The sequence below is a fragment of the Saccostrea cucullata genome, unplaced genomic scaffold (genome assembly GCF_032062105.1).
Source record: "Saccostrea cucullata isolate Sc308-1 unplaced genomic scaffold, CSIRO_AGI_Scuc_v1 ctg998, whole genome shotgun sequence".
NCBI lineage: Eukaryota > Metazoa > Mollusca > Bivalvia > Ostreida > Ostreidae > Saccostrea > Saccostrea cuccullata.
The window spans coordinates 9314-22938 of record NW_026925204.1 but is presented as its reverse complement, the minus strand read 5'-3'; the positions used below and the strand labels follow the sequence as shown (position 1 = coordinate 22938).

Genomic DNA, 13625 nt, shown 5'->3' with positions numbered 1-13625 from the left:
TCGTGTAGCTGAAAACGCGATGATTGTTTAGTTATAAAATTGTCAAAACAGTTGCACCAGAGTTTGACAATTTATTTATGTCAAAAATCTGTAATTATTGACAATATTTGGATTTGTTTTGTTTACACACTTATAATCTAAATCAATATGCCGCTAAATTGAAGACTACGGAAACGTATAACCGCCTCGTGTTGTTGTTTTAGAACGCGTTATTATGACATAAAAATGTTTTCAAATACAATTACTACAAGGTTCGGCGATATAATTATGACAACAATTTCTGATGAATACTACTTTTTAATATGTTTTAGACGACTTATAAGCTTTGATATATGCAAGTTGAATTCCTAAATGTCGCACATAAAATAATGTGTAAACATTATGCCGATAAAAATTAGATATCGCAAACATTAGTGCAATATATTATATATAAGACTTTGCGTAGACGACTTGATTTAATCAAATAGAAAAATTCGACAAAATTCAGCGACTTGCAACATCAGATTTATACATAATTCAACATTTTATCTGTCCAATTTAGGCCCTTAAGAGCAAAAAAGATTTACAAACAAAAGAAGGAGGAAGATCCAATTGATAGAACAAACATGATCTTAAATATAATGAGAGCAGTTGATAAAAATGTACTAGTATACAGGAGATATACTGAATATACATAGATGTATTATATATATGTTATAATATTATAGTCAAAAGCAAGAACCTGGGGGAAAAGTACATATATGCAAATCAAAATATCCTCAATTAAGGAAGATTACCAAGGAATCTTGTAAGTGATCTATAGAAGGATGTCATGGTCTTAATTTGTCATGCGCCAATAAAACTGATTATCATAAGAAAGAGACTGATTTTTTTTTTTTTTTTGCATTTAATTTTTCAAATATTTAAAAGTTCAAGTTCAAGTCTTTTTACATTAAGATGAGGACCATACAGGGATAAAATGAATTTCATCCTTAATATGTAGTGTTTCACTGAATTGATGTCTGATTTAAATAAAATAATTCAAATAGTTATAGAACATCTTGCAGGCTCTTCCCTAAATAATATATCTTATGAATGTTGCTTCAAAGGACAGTCATTATATTTGGTAATACTTGTCCACTATTCAATGCAGACTATGATAACGATATCTTTAATCATGTTCTTAGCTTGGAGAACATATGCATACATATAAGCATTTAATATTTTCGTCTGATGTAAATATGCATTAAATATTACAGTTACTTCACGTCTCCACATACTCTGTATTTAACAATTATGTGTTGACTGATAAAATGAATGAAATAATTTGCATTTTGTCCCCTTTCTTTTTCTCATTAGTTAGTGCTGTCACGGACACAAATTTTCCTCCAATCATGTTATGAATCATTTAATAAATTCAGATTTATGTTATTATTTATACAATCAAATACATTTTATGAATTTGCTCTTTGGGTATACATGTATTTTAATACCAATTCTACGTAAATATCAAAAAGACGTGGCCACGCGATGTCTTCGATTCAGCTAATTTTTTTCTTACTGAAACTTCAATGAATGAAAAGATTGACTATATGAAAGAAAGCATGGTAGTTTATCCGGTTGCCATGGAAACGGGACTAGAAGGTGTAAATTATAGTGGATATTGCTATTTATCAATAATATCAAAAAAATATTTACTAGACAAAGCTGTTTATATTCATATTTTTTTATATCCTTCATGACAATCAAAACTATGTAAAAAATAGCCAAGGTCACAAAAATTTTACAATTTCTAATTTTCTGATGCCCAAAAAGTGAATAATTAGTCCTCGTTACCTCCCTTGTTAGACTTAATATTTAAAGACTTTGACAAGTGATGTAAAAATTCTAGTAGGGAGATTTAGATTCAAGAAATGTTATTTTGCAAATATCATTTAAAACATTTATGGGTAAATGAAAAATAAACATTTTATTACACTATAAAGTTGGTCTAAATCTGCTTTTTCTCTATCCGAGTTATTTCCCTTGTTGGAGCTCTTCGGCATTGAAGAATACAAAATGTGTAAATTGTAAACAAGATGGCAGACAATGAAATCTGCAGTTTTTCTTCTTGTTTTGAAACATCTTGTTCAGGAAAATTCTACCTCAAGAGACTCAGAATTTGATGAAAAACAGTTGACAAAGTTGGGATAATCTTTAAGAAAAGCCAAAGGGTTGATCTGGACATGATGAGTATTACACGTATAGCTACTCGTAGAAAAGAAAATATGAGGAAATCAGGGTGGTATGGGGGCGAAGGCCGAGAGGATTTTAGCTGTTCCCTTCAAGATGTCTTTGAAATAGAGATAGAGAGATAAATGTAGTGGTGTGGTAGTCCCCGACCGATCCCGATTACAATGTGTAAGTATTTTTTTTATTCATAATTCTATTCAGGTGTCACATGTACCTGCATGGTAACTGATAATCCGAGATTCCTCTGACTCTAACCCCCGCTTTTATATTGTGACTTGTGCGCAGAAGTCACAATATAAAAGCAGGGGTTAGAGTCAGAGGAATCTCGGATTAGGTAACTGACTGTATAATGAAATATAAGACAATAAAAACAAACAAAACCATGAAAACTTGGATGCACAGTTGCACATATTACATGTAAATGACATTGAATCAAATACTACTGTGCAATATATGTGCCCGTTTTGGGTACTGGTATTCTATTTTCTATAAAATTCAGTATATTTGAAGAAAATTGTTTGTATGAATTTATTTTTCCAAATGATAATATATGCTTGTGTCCAATCTATTTTTACAAACAGGATTTGTAGAAATCATACCTCGGAAATATTAAACCTTTGACTTCTGACAATGATAACTGAATAGTGTGTTAGATTTTTTGAAATTTTAAGCAATATCAGGACTGTAGAATATTTCAAAGAATTGATTAAAAAAGTGTAAGTGTAAAATTATGAAAGTACATGCAGACACACAGATTTACAGATACTAATAGTGTTCCAGATCTAAGTACATATACTTTGTCATACTATTGTGAAATCATTTTTGGGACCTTGATACAATGAATTTATTTGCTCTGCAAGGTGATGTATTGTAAAGTAGGTAAAGAAATCTATCCAAGGGTGTTAGAATATGGCAACTCCATTTGTACTTTCCAAGATGCAGCTTTCTGTCTCATAATTTTATTTTACTGATCACTGTTTTTCAGCTATATATTGCAGGCATATCAATCTTGCACACAAAAATATGAATAGTTTTAGTTTGACAATATTGATCTGTACAGATGAGATCATTCTGATGCTTTACATGTCAAGGACATATTGTACAAATTAAAAATAGTCGCATTAAAGAACAAAATAAATTATACCACATTACGTTAGTATCTATAAAACATGTATGTTTTTATTACAATTAATTTATGATATAAATACATTTCATTTTCCACTTTAGAAATTAATTGTTGTCAAATTCATTTCTACTCTTAGTCTCTATATCTCTGGCGATTTGTCCAAACTGCAGAAAAGCTTTATATGTAAAATGAAAAAAAAAATGCTTGATGACAACATTAAACCAACTCCTTTATCAATCATTCCTCTTGATTCAGAAAATTTTCAGGATAACATGACTGTCAATATTAGGTACATGTAATATATATATGATGTTCAGGATTTTGACCCAAACTTTCAAATTAAATTTTAAATTGATCATTGCAGCCCTTGCAAGATTTTCCTAATGAAGATTCTCAGGATTACAGATCCTCTAGCAAGGAGACCAAACAGGTACATGTATTGTGTATTAAGTTGCATGGATTCATGGTGACTTAAGACATGATTGCCACAACAATGCATAAAGGGAGATAATAATGTTTATAGGTTGAAAATGTATATGTTTTATCATCTTCCCAAGTCAAGAATTTCTAATCCGCTCCGCTCCACATAAACCCTTGACCGAATAGGCAAAGTTTGACGGGGTTAGAAATGCGTTCTCTGAATGGCCTCATGCAAGTTTGTATGAACCAATCAAAATCATTGTTTTATTTAAACTTAAACTAAATTGTAAACAGAAAAACTAGCCAGTTTTAGTCCCAAGGATAACGTCATTATCATTAAATAGCCCATTAAAGGTTTGACTCAGATTTGTAGTTGAATTATATCGAATTTATTTCAAACTTCCAATATTATCTAGAATTCTCTGTTGAATTCGTTTACTCCGATTGGCCAATAGCAGAGGTCAGTAGAGTTCAAAATGTGTATATCGCACTAGATGGCGTGACAGTAAACCCCGTCAAACTTTGCCTATTCGGTCAAGGGTTTATGTGGAGCGGAGCAGATCAGAAACTCTTGACTTGGGAAGATGATGTTTTATATATATCAAAATTTTAAGATTCCAGTTTTAAGTTTTTGAAACAATTTTTAAATGAATTTTTATCCAAAATTTTTATCAAAACCAAAAATTAATGTTATTTTTTTTATTTTCATGTGAACAGATAGAAATGACCAGAGCAGAGGACATACAACCCCCCCCCCCCAAAAAAAAAAAAAAAAAATTCACAGTGGACTGGAAGTAAAATTTACATAAAAAATACAAAGTAGGAAAAATAACAGAAAGAAAAGAGGATCCAGTAAAAGTTGTCACTGGTGCAAGATGGACATAGAGAGGGTTTTCTAATGATCATTACTAAAATCCACAGCAAATTAATATTGCAAGGCTGAGCTACTTTTCAAACTTACACAAAAGGACATAAAGAAATGTGAATTCAAGGAAACCAAGCTGACATCAAATGAGAGAATATGAAGGAACAAATTTTAGCAAATTTTTTTTTTAAGCAGGGCATCTGTTTTCCTTAGAGAATATGTGTAAATTGATTTCTTGTATTTTCAAAAAATGTCACTGTTTAAGTGAAGCATACATTCCAATTAATGTCTTGTTTATTTTTTTTCTATAAAAGCAGTTTTATGCAAAGAAGCAGTTTCTTCCCTTTTTATATCCCCTCTCTGCAGGAGAGGAGGTATACTGATTTATTATATACTGCCACATGGGCTCACAAATTTAGAGTTTTATATTGGCAGGCTTCACACAGTATGTCTTGTATGATTAGAATATATATGAATACATTTTAACAAAACTGAGAACAAGATTAATTGTGAAACACTGATTCCCCCATACATTGCAGCTCAAGACTCCCACGAGGTATCCCAAGAAAGTTCTTGCCACAAGTAAAACACCTGTGAAATATGAAAATCTAGTCCAACTTCAAAAGTTGTGGTTAAGGTTAAAGTTTTTTTAAGTCGGTCAATGTCTAAGGTCAAGGTCAAATGGTTAAAAATATTTATACCCATTAAAAGAACATAGTATACATGTAACTGATCATCTGAATATGCTGATAAGCAATGTGGTAATAAAAATTAATTCCACAATATTTAGCATATAAGGCCATTTAAACAAATTTGGCTGCCTTCCCCCAACAGACTAACTAAAATTCAAAACTTTTTTTTACATTGCAAGACAGGATGGTTTTTTTTATCCATCTTATCTCGTCAACAAATATTATGAAATTTTCTGGGAAAAAGATTTTACAACCTACCTAATGAGGCGACTTAATAATTTTACCCTGAGTTGGGAGAGGGCAAACAAACATTATAATCAAGATGGTCTTGCCAACTTGTTTTGACATTATATTGTCTGACGTACTTTCATATTTTCATAAAATACTTTCATATCATTTATTAAATATGAGTTTGCCTTTTTACTTCAATTATACATTTTAAAAAATTAACCATAAAACAATTGTTTTGAATTTGAACATATTTTAGTGAATAAATCAAAAGGATTGGACACAATTATAGGCCATTAAAAGATTTGTTTCCATGGCAACATATTAATTTACCTGTCACTGAGTTAATTTCAGAAGTTCTATTTAATTCAATATTGAAAAGAAATTTAAATACTTGACATATATTCATACTAGATAACAATTTGTTCAGTTTGGTAAAACATGTTCTTAAATGATGATCTCTGTTATTTGTGATTAATGGAGGGGGGGGGGGGGGTCATTCATGCAATAATTTCTAGAAAGCTGTACATTTACCCATTAATTTATTAATTTTTTTTATTCTCACAAAACATTAGAATATAAAGTTTATTTAATGATACATGGTTACAAATATATCAGTTGTCAAAATGGTGAACAATTTCATTGAATGTGACTATGACTAAAAAAATCAATTTTGGCAAATTGCCAATTTTCATGCAATAATTTCTATAAAGTGTTTGATTTACCCATTAATTTTTTTTATTCTCATAAAATCTTAGAATATATAGTTTATTTAATGATACATGGTTACAAATATATCAGTTGTCAAAATGGTGAACAATTTCATTGAATATGACTAAAAAAATCAATTTTGGCAAATTGCCAATTTTCATGCAATAATTTCTAGAAAGTTTTTGATTTACCCATTAGTCTTTTTTATTCTCATAAAACCTTAGAATATATAGTTTATTTAATGATACATGGTTACAAATATATCAGTTGTCAAAATGGTAAAAAATTTCATTGAATATGACTAAAAAAGACAAATTTGGCAAATTGCCAATTTGCTAACAGCCTTAATACTGCAATGAAAATTCACTTAATCTTCATTCAAATATCTTTGAATGAAATTAATTTCTCAGATTTTAGTTATATGAGCTCACATAATATAATTTTCATGTGAATTTTTACTAATTAATTGAATGTGCACAAATCTAATTAAAAATAGAGCAAAATTTGCTTAATCAGAGGGTTCTTAATATAACATCCCTGTTACCATGGCAACCAAATTGAAAAGTTAGACTTTAACATCATATTTATTAAAGACATACCAATTGTAGTAAATGTTGTGAATTTCAGCTAAATCGGAGATATGTCATGTCCACGACCCTATTTAAAATTTTGATTTTTATAGAGAATTGATATTAAAAAGCATATACATAAAGAATTATAACACTGTAAAAACTTCAAATTTCTTTTTGTTTAATCTGAAATTTTAGATTATTTTTAAGAATCATATATTCTTTTTATTTTTTTAAATAATCAATTTCGGAGAATAAAAATCCGGCACGTAGCCACTGTTTTCAAAGAGTGTCCCGAGTCCAAAGAAAAGCACACACTCAGAAAAAGAGGAAAGTGTTGTCTACATATGCACTACTGGCCTGCAATTAGTGCTATAAAAATTTGAATTATTGTATTTAAATTAGACATCAATGCAATGCAATACGAATAAATCTGATGTTACAAGTCATTCGCATTTTGCTGAATTTCCTCTTTGTTTAAATCTAGTCGTCTACGCTAAGTCTTCATACATGTTATATCGCATTAATGTCTGCGATATCTAATTTTAGCGGATTAATTTTTACACATTTTTTTATGTGCGACATTTAGGAATTCAACTTGGATATATCAAAGTGTAAAAGTCGTCTAAAACAAATCAGAAAAGTATTATCCATCAGACATTGTTGTCATAATTATATCGCCCAACATTGAAGCAATTGTATTTAACAATATTTTTATGTCATAATATCGCGTTCTAAAACAACAACACGAGGCGGTTATACGTTTCCGTAGAAGACACTAGTGTTGCACATGGCAGAAATCATTTCAAAATATCATATAAGATACATAAGCGCGTGACGAAAGCAAACTAAAAAGGGGGGCTAAACCAACAAAAAGGTTTTAGGGGCTACTCAGTAAGCCCCAATTATCAATGCCTATGTAGACTATATTATGTATTTCTTTGCAAACAAGGGGTTTAAATTGTTGTTTAAATGTACTTTTACATTCCTCGTTCACAGACAAAAACTTTCAAAATATCAACGTGAAAGTCTATGCTACATATAACAAAATTACCATATATTGGCAACTTCTTTCCATACCAGATTTAAATTTAACTACCACCACACCCTTATTTGGCTATATTGCAACAAAAAATGTTTGGGGGGGGGGGAGGCAATGAACTTCAATAAACTTTTTCATCAGCAGAAAAGTTATGTTTGAGAAAATAATGGGGAACCCTCCACCCCCGCCCTGCAATGTTAACTTACCTGATAAGCAGATGATACTCATTTTATTTTGTCTGTTTGATGTATAAAATTTAATCAACTTCACGAGGCGGTCATAAGTTTCCATAATACAGAAAGGTCAAAAATAGCAAACCATTCAAAATTGTCTTACTTAAGAAGTCGTAATAACGAGATAAAAAGTCGTTATTACGACTTAAGAAAGTCGTTATTACGAGATAAAAAGTCGTTATTACGACTTAAGAAAGTCGTTATAACGAGATAAAAAGTCGTAATAACGAGATAAAAAGTCGTTATTACTACTTAAGAAAGTCGTTATTACGAGATAAAAAGTCGTTATTACGACTTAAGAAAGTCGTAATAACGAGATAAAAAGTCGTTATTACGACTTAAGAAAGTCGTAATTTCGACTGAAGAAAGTCGTAATAACGAGATAAAAAGTCGTTATTACGACTTAAGAAAGTCGTTATTACGAGATAAAAAGTCGTTATTACGAGATAAAAAGTCGTTATAACGACTTAAGAAAGTCGTAATAACGAGATAAGAACCCAGCTAACACAAAAACATTTTTAAAATGTTTTTAAAACATTTTCAAAATGTTGCGAAAACATTTTTAAAAATGTTTTTATCACGTGATTTTGTATGGTTTTTTAAACGTTTTTAAAACATTTTAGTGAAATATTTCAGCGAAATGTTGCCAGAACATTTTCTTAAAATGTTGCAAAAACATTTTCAATAATGTTTTAATCACGTGAATTTGTATGGTTTTTTAAACGTTTTTAAAACATTTTAGTGAAATATTTCAGCAAATGTTTCTGGAATATTTTTTTTAAATGTTACGAAAACATTTTAGAACAATGTTGTAATCACGTGATTTTGTATGGTTTTTTAAATGTTTTTAAAACATTTTACAAAATATTTCAACAAATGTTATCATAACATTGTTATAAAATGTAACAAAAACATTTTCAAAAATGTTTTTTCACGTTTAATCTGCTTGGTTTTTAAAACGTTTTCAAAACATTCACGTCGATGTTACAAAAGTATTTCTACTGAAATTTTACTTTTCTCATTAAATAATGATATATTTATATTTTAAAAGAAATAAACACAAATTATATTTCATTTTTGAACCTTTAATACAAACCCATTATCAATATGTTAATCACAATTAAATTCCATTCTCGGTACAAGTTTTAATTTATTTTCTTTCAAGTCACCGGGTTTTTAAAGGGTAAAAACGGCGTCTAATCCATTACAGAATCACAGAAATCCTATGTTCACACTGAATCACAGTATAGGTCGAACAGAGCGGCGGATCTATAATACTAGTTAGAATCTCATACACTGAAAAGGCTGATAAGGAATCCGCCCCTCGGAAAGAATAGCACAACCTGTAAAGATAAGAAAAATTGTGTTTGTATCAGCGTTCTACATCTAATGTATCAATGAAAATATACAAAAAATATTTCAAATAATTATATCAATTTTAAGTTCTTTCCTCATTTGCATTGAAAAAAGCAGAAAAATAATTACTATGACAATATTATTGAAGAGTAATAGCATTTACGTACACCTTTGCCTTCACCAAAGGCGGGTCTTTTGAATGTGGGAATTTGAAAATACGGATGATGCAATCAACACCATGCTGTAAAGAAATTTCATTTTTAAATCAACATATTGTTTGATGATTTTAAAACAATTCACAAAGACAACGAATACTTGAATCAAGGATATAATTGTGTTGAATTAAGAATGAAATATTCAAATCAAATACACATGATACATGTGTATAACCTTAACGCTTTGTCATTTCATAATGCTACATACATTTGTACAAAGTTATTGATCATGCACTGGTAGTATAAAAGTCATTTTTAAATGATCTTTTAAAGTCTATGATAAAGGAATATTTCTTACCATTCAAAGTTAATAAATCCCGAGGTTATTATTGTGGTTTTATGGTGCAAAGTCTTCTCATTCAAATCGGCACGGAGTAAGCGCGCACATCTTGTTTACCAGAATTCAAAATTTGGCCTAGATAAGCTGCAAACCACTATACTCTGTAACGCGCTGCCCAGCAGGAAAATTGCATAATAGGTTATCATGACACTGAAACTGACCAGTGTGCCAATCCCTATCTAATGCCTCAGAGTAAAATCGTGGGAGTGGATCACAGATTTGATGAAGAACATTTTATAAAAAAAACATTAAGAGTTTTATCAAATGCTTATGATTTTTTAGATTTATTTATATTTTAAAATTTGCGTTTGCCTATCCTTTCATTTCTTAATTTTTTGATTTGTTTTAATTAAAGGACTTTATATATGTCTGTTTAATCAATAAACCAAAACTAGAAATCATTATAAAATACCGGAAAAAATCTTTGAATTAAAAAATTACTACAATTCCTCATTTCAACACTATCCTGTCTATATATTCTTTTTTTCTTCATAAACTAAATTTTAGGAAAATCGCAATCATACATTATTTGAATGTTTTAAGAACATTTTGAAAATAACATTAAAAAATGTTGCAGCAATGAAAAATTAAGTCTTTAAAAAAGGAAAACACATTAAATTGAATGTTCTAAAATTATTCTCACAAAATACTCTTAAAGTTTATAAATGAATTAAATTGTGCCGTAATTACATAAATGTTTCAGAAACATTTTGAAAATGTTTCAAAAAAATGTTACAAAAACTATAATTAAAATGTTTCAATTGTAGTGAAAATAATTATTTTAGTAAATGTTTTAAATAAACATTTTCACTGTTTAGGCCGAAAAATATCCGGAATTTAATGTTTATAACTAAAAGCGATATTAAGAATGTTTTAAAAATATTTAAAAATGTTCCTTACAATTTTTTCAGAAACGTATAGGCAATGTTTCCGTTTTACAGAAAAAGAATGTTTCATTTCATGTTTTAAGAACGTTTTTAAAACGTTTTATAAGGTCTTTAATATTTGGAAGCTATGCATACCCTTAGAATAATTTTAAGAAAAATGTTCCTTAAATGAATTAAGAATGTTTCAAAAACATTTTGACAACGTTTCTTCCAAATGTTTCAGAAACGTATTCATGCAATGTTTCAGATTTATGGAAAAGGAATGTTTCATTTCATGTTTTTAGAACGTTTTTAAAACGTAATATAAAAATCTTTGATATTTGAAAGCTAAACATACCTTTTGAAACACTTTTAAAATGTTTCGAAAATATTTTAGAAAAATGTTCCAAAAGGATTTAATCATAAGCTTCTTGAAAACATTTTAAAAATGTTTTTAAAATGTTATAAAGAGAAGAGAAAATGTTTTTAAAATGTTTTTAAAATGTTTAGTCTGAAATGTTTCGAAAAAACCTTTTTACAACACCAATAAAATGTTTTGAAAATGTTTTGTGCTACCTGGGAAGTCGTTATTACGACTTAATTTTTTTTTCTTCATTTTCTAATTTGACCCTTGTAGGCTTTCGTACCCTTTCGACAATTTACGAAAGCATTAATTATTATACCCCCCCCCCCCCCCGCTTAAAAAGTGGGAGAGTATACTGTAATCGGTATTTCCGTCTGTCCCTCCGTCCGTCTGTCTGTTACGCTTTGGAGTACCCATCTCTTATCCGCAACTCCTCTTATACAACTTAGTGTGAAATTTAATGAAACTTTCACGAATCTTTATTACATAATGCCATTGTAACCTCCTATTTTACTTTTTGATCCGACACATATTTTTGGTTTCCCGGCAACAGCAAAACATGGACTGGAGGCGGAGGGTATCATTTAGTGAGCACATTGCTCACAGTACATCTAGTTTTATTTTCATAGTCACTGCTCTTATTTCACAAATCAATAAGTTAACTTTTAAAAGTATATATAATATATAATTTCACGTGAAGATGTCGATTTTTTTATACCTTGCTGTTGTTATTTCATAAGAAGGTGCTTTATCATGTTATGATGTTTTTATTCCATGTGGAGATGTTTTTTCCTGTGAAGGTTTTTTTTCATGTGAATGCAATTATTTGCCTCCAGCCTATACAAAGAAAAATAAATAAAAAATGAAACTCACCAAACTTATATGTGTAAAACTGTCCGGTTCACCGGGGTATAGTGGTATTTTTTAAATGTGTTAATATTGAACGATTTTTACGAAAGCCCAGAAGGCTCATTCGAGATCCGAGTTTCCAAATACGAGATTCGAAATTCGAGTTTCAAAATTCGAAATTCGAGATTCAAAATTCGAGTTTCGAGATTCAAGATCCAAACGAACCAATCAAAAGCGGGTTCAACATTTGATTACTCCCCTTTATTATGTTTTTACTATCAAGAAATAATTCAATATAATTATATCAAATGGGTCATTTGATTAAATTACAATGCAAGAAAAAGTGTTATATACATTAGACGTAAATTTAAATAATTAATGGATTTTTGATCAGCAAAAAATATATCAATTTATATTATAGATTCTTAAATATTAAATATATTACATATATCAGGAGTATATATATTTTTGTATCGCCAACTAATTACCGGCCAGGAGGCGGTCGGCTCTATGATATGAAAGTTCGAAGTCGCTGTGCGTTTCTGCGGAGTTAAAACAATTTAAATAAAAAATATTTAACATTAATATAGTAGTATATTAAAAAGAGCGTCTTAAGGTTAAATAAGAACGCACCATAAACATAAAATTAAAAATTCTTACGAAGAATGAGGTAAATATTTCATCCAATCCTATTTATGAACTTAGACATGTTTGAGGTGCGGAGAAAATTAGGACATGTGTTGGGCGTAGTCTAAAGCAAAGACCGCGTTATGTATATTACGCAATTTTACTTTCTCTATTCAAACGGGATTTGTTGTACGTATTTATTTCAAAATGACGTGTACATATGTACATATATAAACATTTTGAAACATATGTTTAAATGTTAATTCATTAAAAGACTTAGCAGGCTACAGAATATTACAAGATTTGGCCCTTAGCAGACGAGGATAATGCACGTTTTACAATGTGCCAAGAATTTTCCCGCTACAACTCAAAGAGAAGAAATGTAGTGGCGGATCTAGAGGGACCATAAAAGGAACAAATTGGTTTGCGGCCGATTTTTGACGCTTGCGTCAATATATGTTTCTTGTCTTAATTTTTAGAAAAACACAGGTACGTGTGGACAAGACCCCCCCACCCCCATCCCCTTGATATTGAACCCCAGGGCTTATTTCTCTGTTATGTGTAACCTTACAATACGAAAAAATCGCTGGCGTAAAACCCCCAGAATAATCGCTCAACCAAAAAAAAAAAAAAAAAAAAAAAAAAACCAAAACAAAACAAAAAAAACACAATTTATTACCCCACTTTACAAGAAAGAATGCTGTTTACGGAGAAAATGTGGGATTATTACGTGATGCAGAGTCAGTCCGATAGCATGGACTAAGACAGAAATACATTGTATATTTAGAGACAGTGCAGTGGCGGATCCAGAGGGGGGGTTACGGGGGTTGCAACCCCCCCCCCCTTTGGATTTGCAATTTAAGAGAAAGAGAAATAAGAAAGTCCCAATTTTTTCGTTGTGTTTTTACTAT

At 30.0% G+C, this 13625-nt stretch overlaps 2 long non-coding RNA genes across 2 annotated transcripts; one reads left to right on the top strand and one right to left on the bottom strand.

The window, feature by feature from the left end:
• The first annotated feature begins 1472 nt into the window (after window positions 1-1472).
• On the top strand, window positions 1473-4842 carry LOC134268340 (uncharacterized). The gene is made up of 3 exons (XR_009992341.1): window positions 1473-2379; window positions 3702-3767; window positions 4475-4842. It is a non-coding gene; the product is annotated as an uncharacterized LOC134268340 (long non-coding RNA).
• A 4545-nt stretch (window positions 4843-9387) lies between these two features.
• Window positions 9388-10227, bottom strand: LOC134268332 (uncharacterized). The gene is made up of 3 exons (XR_009992338.1): window positions 9967-10227; window positions 9621-9694; window positions 9388-9440 (listed from the first exon to the last, which is right to left on the bottom strand). It is a non-coding gene; the product is annotated as an uncharacterized LOC134268332 (long non-coding RNA).
• Window positions 10228-13625: the final 3398 nt, after the last annotated feature.